This window comes from Aegilops tauschii, chromosome 4 (assembly GCF_002575655.3).
Source record: "Aegilops tauschii subsp. strangulata cultivar AL8/78 chromosome 4, Aet v6.0, whole genome shotgun sequence".
NCBI lineage: Eukaryota > Viridiplantae > Streptophyta > Magnoliopsida > Poales > Poaceae > Aegilops > Aegilops tauschii.
In genome coordinates, this window is record NC_053038.3 from 466,838,178 (window position 1) to 466,846,176 (window position 7,999).

The 7,999-nt window shown below is 43.9% G+C and overlaps 1 long non-coding RNA gene across 3 annotated transcripts; it reads right to left on the reverse strand.

The window, feature by feature from the left end:
• Positions 1-931: 931 nt before the first annotated feature.
• Positions 932-5,827, reverse strand: LOC109774521 (uncharacterized). 3 transcript variants are annotated; one of them, XR_002235600.4, is made up of 7 exons: positions 5,358-5,827; positions 4,564-4,710; positions 4,378-4,465; positions 3,779-3,882; positions 2,937-3,161; positions 1,941-2,054; positions 932-1,260 (listed from the first exon to the last, which is right to left on the reverse strand). It is a non-coding gene; the product is annotated as an uncharacterized lncRNA (long non-coding RNA). The 3 variants fall into 3 exon arrangements; XR_012182452.1 differs by lacking the exon at positions 932-1,260 and adding an exon at positions 2,815-2,855 and having other exon boundaries at positions 1,951-2,054; positions 5,358-5,814; XR_002235599.4 differs by lacking the exons at positions 932-1,260; positions 1,941-2,054 and adding an exon at positions 2,523-2,855 and having other exon boundaries at positions 5,358-5,825.
• Between the last annotated feature and the right edge of the window lie 2,172 nt (positions 5,828-7,999).

Genomic DNA, 7,999 nt, shown 5'->3' on the forward strand with positions numbered 1-7,999 from the left:
CAGGACTCCCTCACTAACCATAGCATGAAACATATGGATCCAAATCAGCCCCTTACGAAGCAATGCATAAACTAGGGTTTAAGCTTCTGTCACTCTAGCAACCCATCATCTACTTATTACTTCCCAATGCCTTCCTCTAGGCCCAAATAATGGTGAAGTGTCATGTAGTCGACGTTCACATAACACCATTAGAGGAGAGACAACATACATCTCATCAAAATATCGAACGAATACCAAATTCACATGACTACTAATAGCAAGACTTCTCCCATGTCCTCAGGAACAAACGTAACTACTCACAAAACATATTCATGTTCATAATCAGAGGAGTATTAATATGCATAAAGAATCTGAACATATGATCTTCCACCAAATAAACCAACTAGCATCAACTACAAGGAGTAATCACATACAAGAAATATGTCAACTTGCGACCCTCACTATTGGTCACTGAAAGGTCATTGATTTTCATTTGCGACCTTTTTTGACCAAAAACTGATGGTCAAAAGCTGGCAGTCGTAAACTGAAATTAACGACCTTCTCTGTGAGAAGGTCGTGGAATTCCATGACCAAAACAAAAGGTCATTGATTCTATGACCTTCTATTTTAGTTGCTACCTCTCTGCCCAGGCCACGTCGGATCCGACGTGGCAATCTGATGTGGCAAAATTGCGACCAATTGAAAAAGTCGTTGATAAGATTCAGCCCGGTCCGATTAGGTGTCTATATGGGCTGAGCCCAACAATTCAGCCCATTTAATGTATTTTTTTCTTGTTAATTTTCACTAGCTACATGGGCCTGGCCCATTTTATTTTCTAGGATATTGCCTTCTATAATTCATTTCTTTTTTGGGCCTCGGCCCTTTTACACCCCAATCTATTTTGGGCCTCCACAACATACATTTAGAAGCTTGACATCTCAGCATGTACAAATGTATCCAAACCATTTTATTTCATTCAACACAAAAGGATTCATTACACAGCCACGATAATAGATAGTAGATACATTCGACAAAGACTGAATTAACATAGAAATGAAGCAACAAAGGGCGGTCCGAGAAAAGGAACTACATGAGACTACAACAACATGGGACTAGAGCTACCATTTCTATTTCTACCAGCATTTATAGACGCTTGCAAGAGAGGGAGAGAGATCATCCATCATCAATCAGTGACAGTAGCGACGTTCGAGAGACCCCCTCCCCCTGCTGCTGCTGCTTCGGGTGCCTGCTACTGCTTGCTGTGCCGCATCACTAGTCGCCCTGCACACAAGTATTTTAGCTTTACATAAGGTTTACAAGAACAGGACCCAGATACATGAGATTGACATTCACAAGTTATTTGCATTTTTATTAAGAACCGTGTCACACCATTTACATTACTAGTTATGTATTGACATACTTATCTAAAAGAACATATACAGAAACATATGAATTTTATTTCTGAATACCAATACAGAAGTACTAAAAAAACAAGACTAAAAATCAGTAGAAGGTAACAAGAGCTCATTACACAAGTTTTGCTAGCAATTAGGGGACCCTGGTTCCTGTACTGACCACATTGGGGCATATCCTACCCTACCAGTGGCTAAATAATGCAACTTTATGACTGTCAAGTAGGCCTACAGATCGATGATGGAGCAGACTCAAACATTACAAACACAACAGCTGATGCACGCCATGGAGCACGATCTGAATGTTGTTCCTCGTTTATTAAACTTAAGGACAAGAAAAGCACTCAGGTTGCATCTTTCGCAGACACAACAACATACATGAGCCAAATTAACAAACAAGAGGTGCAGATCTGGAACCAGTCGTCATCATCAAATGAACTGTTTCATCACCGTGCACTGATTGAAGGGCACATGCTAACCTATACCAGTGTTGATGACCCCCACAAATAGACCACCATGGCTCAACACACCGACCGGCCAGAGTCTTACCTTTGTTTTAGCCATGGACGCTAGCTATTGAGCAGAGCAGAGCAGCGGGAGGAGGACTGCCGTAGCAAGAAGAGGAGGTTCCTTGACTTGACGACCACCAGATGTACATCATGCCTGCCCAGAGTAAATAGAAGGAGAACGAGTGAGACAATGCAGCGGGGAGAGACAGTGAAGATAGTTCTTGAAGGTCAGAAGATAATACACCAAATGTGCATGAAAGACAATACAGTAAACACCATCTTGTCTATAGCAAGGCAATATAGTAGCATGTCTCTAGCACATCATCTCGTTTAAATAATGCATTCAGGCAAGAAATGGACAGTTGGTCTAATTTTCTCACACTTGGCATTTTCATAGTTAACACCATCATGTAAAACACCAAGCTGCTCCAGGCTGGCCAATTGACTGATACTACTGGATAAGCAAAGCAAACTACTACCAAAATAAGAACCAGACATGGCAAGCAAACCATTAGGTTGCTCTTATTGACGATAATCACAACAGGAAATAAGCCCAGGCGATTGGACAACATTGAATTCTGCACCAGAATCAAGTGGATGCTGCAAAATTACATTGCTACAATGGATTCTGCAAAATTACATTGCTACAAAAGCACAATCACATGGCACAGATCACAGCTGAAATGAATCACTACTTTTGATATGTCAGTTTACCAAAAGAAAAACACAAATTCAGTTGTTACAACCAAAGTACTAACAGGGCTTTGGCAATCATTCAGCAATTCCCATCTAGCCAGCAGCAATACCACTAGTACTTAACCAGAGTCAACAAGAAGTAAGCAACAGAACCAGCTAGTAGATACAAGCAACGCACTCTAAAGAGGAATTGATTTTGATGTCAGTTTCAAGTTTACCAAAAGAAACTGACATATGTAGCATCAAGGAACACCTGCAGCTGCAGCATCGATTTGATTGTGAGGAAATTTGTGAAGGGGAGTGGGTGAGACAGTGTAGTGGGGAGAGAAATCTCAAGTACCTCAACTCAGCGGCGTTAGGAACGGACGGCGATAGCATCCTGCGCCGGCGTCCCTTGTACGGCACCAGACACGGCTGCGTCACTGCCAGCAGAGGGCTCTCTCGGCGCGCGACCATCAAGAAGGAGGTGAGCAGGCCCGGCTCGACGGCGCAGACGGGGGAGTGCGGTCGGAGACGACTGAACCGGCGACGCAGCTGATCTGGATATGGATCAGCGGTGGGATACCTACATCAAGATTCAAGAATCAAGGTTTCATCAGTAAATCATAAGAAAGAAAATCTCAAGTCAAGTTTTCCTGAATCAACTAGACTTCACTGTGTAGGTACTACCAAGTACCAACAACTTAAATGGCTAAGTACCACGCTTTAGTTCTACATCTCTACAGTTCTATATTTACCAACCCAATATGCCCAATTTCCCACAGACCGATTCACAGTTATTATAGCTTGCAGGTTAAGCCTATGGAATCAAAGGAAATACACATAAAAAATGCTAGGTACGTGTTGGGTCAGCACTACAATGTTTCACACTTATTTTGCACAAAAAACCATAGGAGGTTTGTTGTACTCGATTAGGAAACAGTGACAATGGCGGGGTGAATAATTTCATCTGTGCATATACAAGGATGACATTGTGAGGTACTAGCACACACAAAGCACTAGTTTACCAATCAGGCTATCGCTGCTCGAAATGAAGAGGCTTCGTTGCTAGAATTCATTGCCAAGGTACTAACAAAGTAATAAATACCTAAGTGTCAAGCTACAGATCTACATTTCTACATGTTCTCAAGCAGAAAAAAAATGCTTTGTGTGTGCACTATGTGCCTACTCCGGCCTCCTTACATTGCAGATCAGCTCCCCATGGAAACCACCAGCCACCAAGAGGTTGTCTTTCACCGTCATGGTGCTGATCTTCCCCTGGACAAGGGCCGACCTCCCTGCATATCCTGCACAGTGTGGTCGCACAGTGGATCAGAGATTGACCGACATTCCGACGATACTGGACTATCAAAGCGCCATTTTATTCAAACACACCAAATTCTACTGCGATAACAAACAAGATCGCCCGATGGAGGACATAACAGTGAGCGTCGGTTAAAATTTCTCGGGTAATTACAACTATGTGATTCTACTGTTAATCTAGATCTCCTTCAGGTTTTGATTCATTTAATCAAACAATAGAATTCCCTGCCTGCATCCTTCAGTACTAAATGACAATTATACATGACAAGAATAGACACCAGTAAAATGGAAGACAACAAATTTTTTTGCACAATTCATTTACACTTCAATGGTGTAGCATTCCAGAGTGCAGACTATGCCCATCAAGCCAAAAACAAATCCTATCACCACCACTGAGTTTTTGACAGCAAGGGACACTACAACATGTTCTAGGAATAGCTGCAAAATTCCACCGAGTTTTGGACAGCAAGGGCACTCACTGACGATGGTCTGGCGGTAGGCCTGCACCACGGCCCTGCCGACGACGGCGCTGCCCATGACGAGGAGCTGCCCGAGGAGCCGTCCGGCCTGCCGAACCATCGAATCAGACCATCAGCCACGCGATTAATAACAAAGGTCGAGTATGGATCAGATCGAGAAAAGGATCGAGAGGACAGCGCACGTACCATCTCGCTCTGGTCCTTCTACACTCCTCCCCTCCCCTCTCCGGCGGCGGCGGCGGAAACCCTAGGACGGAGTCCATGGCCAGCGTGGGGCAGCCGCAGATCCGGGGCGGAGTGAGGAAGCTCCTCCTCCTGATGCTGCTCACTAACCTGCAGGACAAACAAGGCCATAGGTGAGCTCCAGCAAAGGCATTTCGTGATGATTTCAGGGCAGAGATTGCACCTAACTATACACCAACAACACAACTGCTGGAAACTGTTAAGACATTCATATTATGTGCACGCCAAAAAATAGCAGATCTGTGAAGGGGGGTGTCTATTAGCAAATTTTGGTCTAAATACAACTTAGGCAGGCAAATGCTTAGTGTAACTAATGAACTGATGTTGTTTGCGTTTCTGAACTTTGCTAAATGAACCCTAGACGAATACACCAAAAACTAATGAACTCTATCTCCACAGACTCCATCTCTAGACAAACGATACATTCTCATTCACATTCACTGGAGAATAATCAGCATAATTATTGGCAGTTTGTGGCACCTTCAAGATTTTTATATATATAAACAAAATTTTCAACGGTGGGCAATCAGTCAATTAGGCACCCAAACACAATAGTAGTATAATCAGTCAACTACTAATCATAATGTTTCCCCTGCCTGCTATGGATCCTTGCTGCTAACAACCCATCCAGCCTCCCTTGCAAGATGCCAAAAAGAATCGGATCGATCATAGCTACTGGCCAACTGCCTACTGCTAGTGCTAGCCATCAGTGGGGATAGATCGGACTGAGTAATTACCTGTGATGGCGGCCACGCACGGCTCGGCGAAGTGCCCACTGCAGACGACCACGGCGTCAAACCTCCTCCTCCAACTCGCTGCCAGCGCAGGCGAGCCTCACCCTCCAGCCCGCGTCGTCGTCCCTGCTGCGGTGGACGCTCACCACCTCCGTCCCGAACCGGACCAGCCCGAGGGGGTCGAACCGCCGCGCGAACTCCTCGAGGTACCTTAGCACCGGGGAACTTGCGCGGGTCGGCGGAGGAGCGGTCCGCGACGACGACCACCGCGTCCCGAAGATCTTGGCCGCGATCTCCTCGTTCTACGGTGGCAAGTTGGATCTGGGAGTGGGGAGAGGATCTGGGGTGGGGACGGGATGTGGGTGGCGGCGAGGAGAGGGGTGGGTGGTGGAGGTGGGTGGCGGCGGGGGAGGGGTGGTTGGCGGCGGGGGGAGGGGAGGAGTCTGGATCGGGGAGCGCTAGGGTTTTCCCGCGGGGGAGAGAGAGGATGGGACAAGGAGAGAGGAGCTCCCGGTGGGTGGGTGAGAGGGTGAGAGGGTGTGGGCCGTTGGATGTGGGAGTATCCGACGGTCTTTAATGTTTGATCCGCGTGACATGCTCGTAGACCAATCAGAACGAAGTACAGGATTTGATGATGTTATGACCATCTAAATTGGTCGCAATCGATTAACAATAAGTGGCTGCTACGAGTCAGTCAGATGATTTTGTCTAGAAATCAGCCGCCTAGCTAGGCGCTCGATCTGCGCATTGGTGATCATTCGATCACATCAATATGTCACGACAGCACTGAGCATGAAAAAACTTCAACGCAGCACCGATGACATCCCCACGAAGCTCCATTGCGGCTCTCAACAGCGCGCCAAGAGCTCCAACGCAGCACCACGGGGTCCGGCGAAGCTCCATTGCAGCGTCGGGGAGCTCCAACGCAGCACCACGACGCCCAGCGGTAAGTTCCCTTCTCTTTTTATGACAACATTTAAGTACGGTTCCTTCGAATAACTAGAGGTACTTTCATACTAGGTGGGATTTTCGTCGATTCACTAGGAAGCGGGTCAAATTTTAACTACACCTGCCTCATAGTTTGTTCAAATGATGTAATATTATGCACAAGGGTGCATCTTGGAATGGCAAACAATGTTGTCTAAGAAGTTTTCATTTTCTTTGGACGGAAATTTCATTTTCCATTTTTTGAGTGCCCAAAACGAGTCTTTTTGTGAAGGACCTGCTGTATATTTGTTGCAAAATTGTAACAAATGAAAATTTTAAAATACTAGGCCATATTTAAAGCACAATTGACAAAATGGTTGGGTGTCAAAAGTTTTGATCCACCTCTGGTGAAAAAGACAAATTCCCGCCAATTCAGTAGGAAGCGGGTCAAATTTGAACTGCAGCTGCCTCATAGTTTGCTCTTTATTTTTTCCAAAAAACATTTTCTAGGTACATAAGTATCTATTTAATCAGAGAAACATCAAAAGTTTTCCAATATTCAACCACTAACTAGGAACGTCCAAGCCCGCCGTTTTGACCGCATTTTGAAACGGGCATAAAAATTTCAAAAAAATCAAAAACAAAATGGGAAACCTTCGCATTGTGTCATTATATGTGACCACGTTTCCAGGAAAAATAATAAACTTGTAATACGGCAATTATTTTAAAAAAGTGTTCTCAGAAATGAGCTATCATGCGTGAATATTCATGACTTTCAAGCCAAATGATCAATCTTATGGCCACATTCATGGCATAGTTTGTTCAAATGATCTCATATTGTGCACAAGGGTGCATCTTGAAATTCCAAACAATGTTGCCGAAGGGAGTTTTCATTTTCTTTGCACGGAAAATTCATTTTCCATTTTCCGAGTGCCTGAAATGAGTTCTTTTTTGTGAAGAACCTACCATATATTTGTTGCAAAATTGGACAAAATCAATTTTCTAAAATACTAGGACATATTTACTGCACAATCGACAAAATGGTTGGGTGTCAAAAGCTTTGATCCATCTCTGGTGAAAAAGACAAATTTCTGCTGATTCAGTAGGAAGCGGGTCAAATTTGAACTGTACTTGCCTCATAGTTTGCTATTTATTTTTTCCAAAAATCATTTATAGGTACATAAGTATCTATTTAATCAGAGAAACATCAAAAAATTCCAAGATTCAACCACTAGCTAGGAACGGTCAAGCCCGCCGTTTTGACCACATTTTGAAACGGGCATAAAAAATTCAAAAAAATCAAAAAATTGGAAAACCTTCGCATTGTGTCATTATATGTGACCAAGTTTCCAGGAAAAATAATAAACTTGTAATACGGCAATTATTTTCAAAAAGTGTTCTCAGAAACGAGCTATCATGCGTGAAGATTCATGGCTTTCAAGCCAAATGATCGATCTTATGGCCACATTCATGGCATAGTTTGTTCAAATGATCTCATATTGTGCACAAGGGTGCATCTTGAAATTCCAAACAATGTTGCCGAAGGGAGTTTTCATTATCTTTGCACGGAAAATTCATTTTCCATTTTGCGAGTGCCCGAAATGAGTTTTTTTTGTGAAGGACCTACCATATATTTGTTGCAAAATTGGACCAAATCAATTTTCTAAAATACTAGGACATATTTAATGCACAATCGACAAAATGGTTGGGTGTCAAAA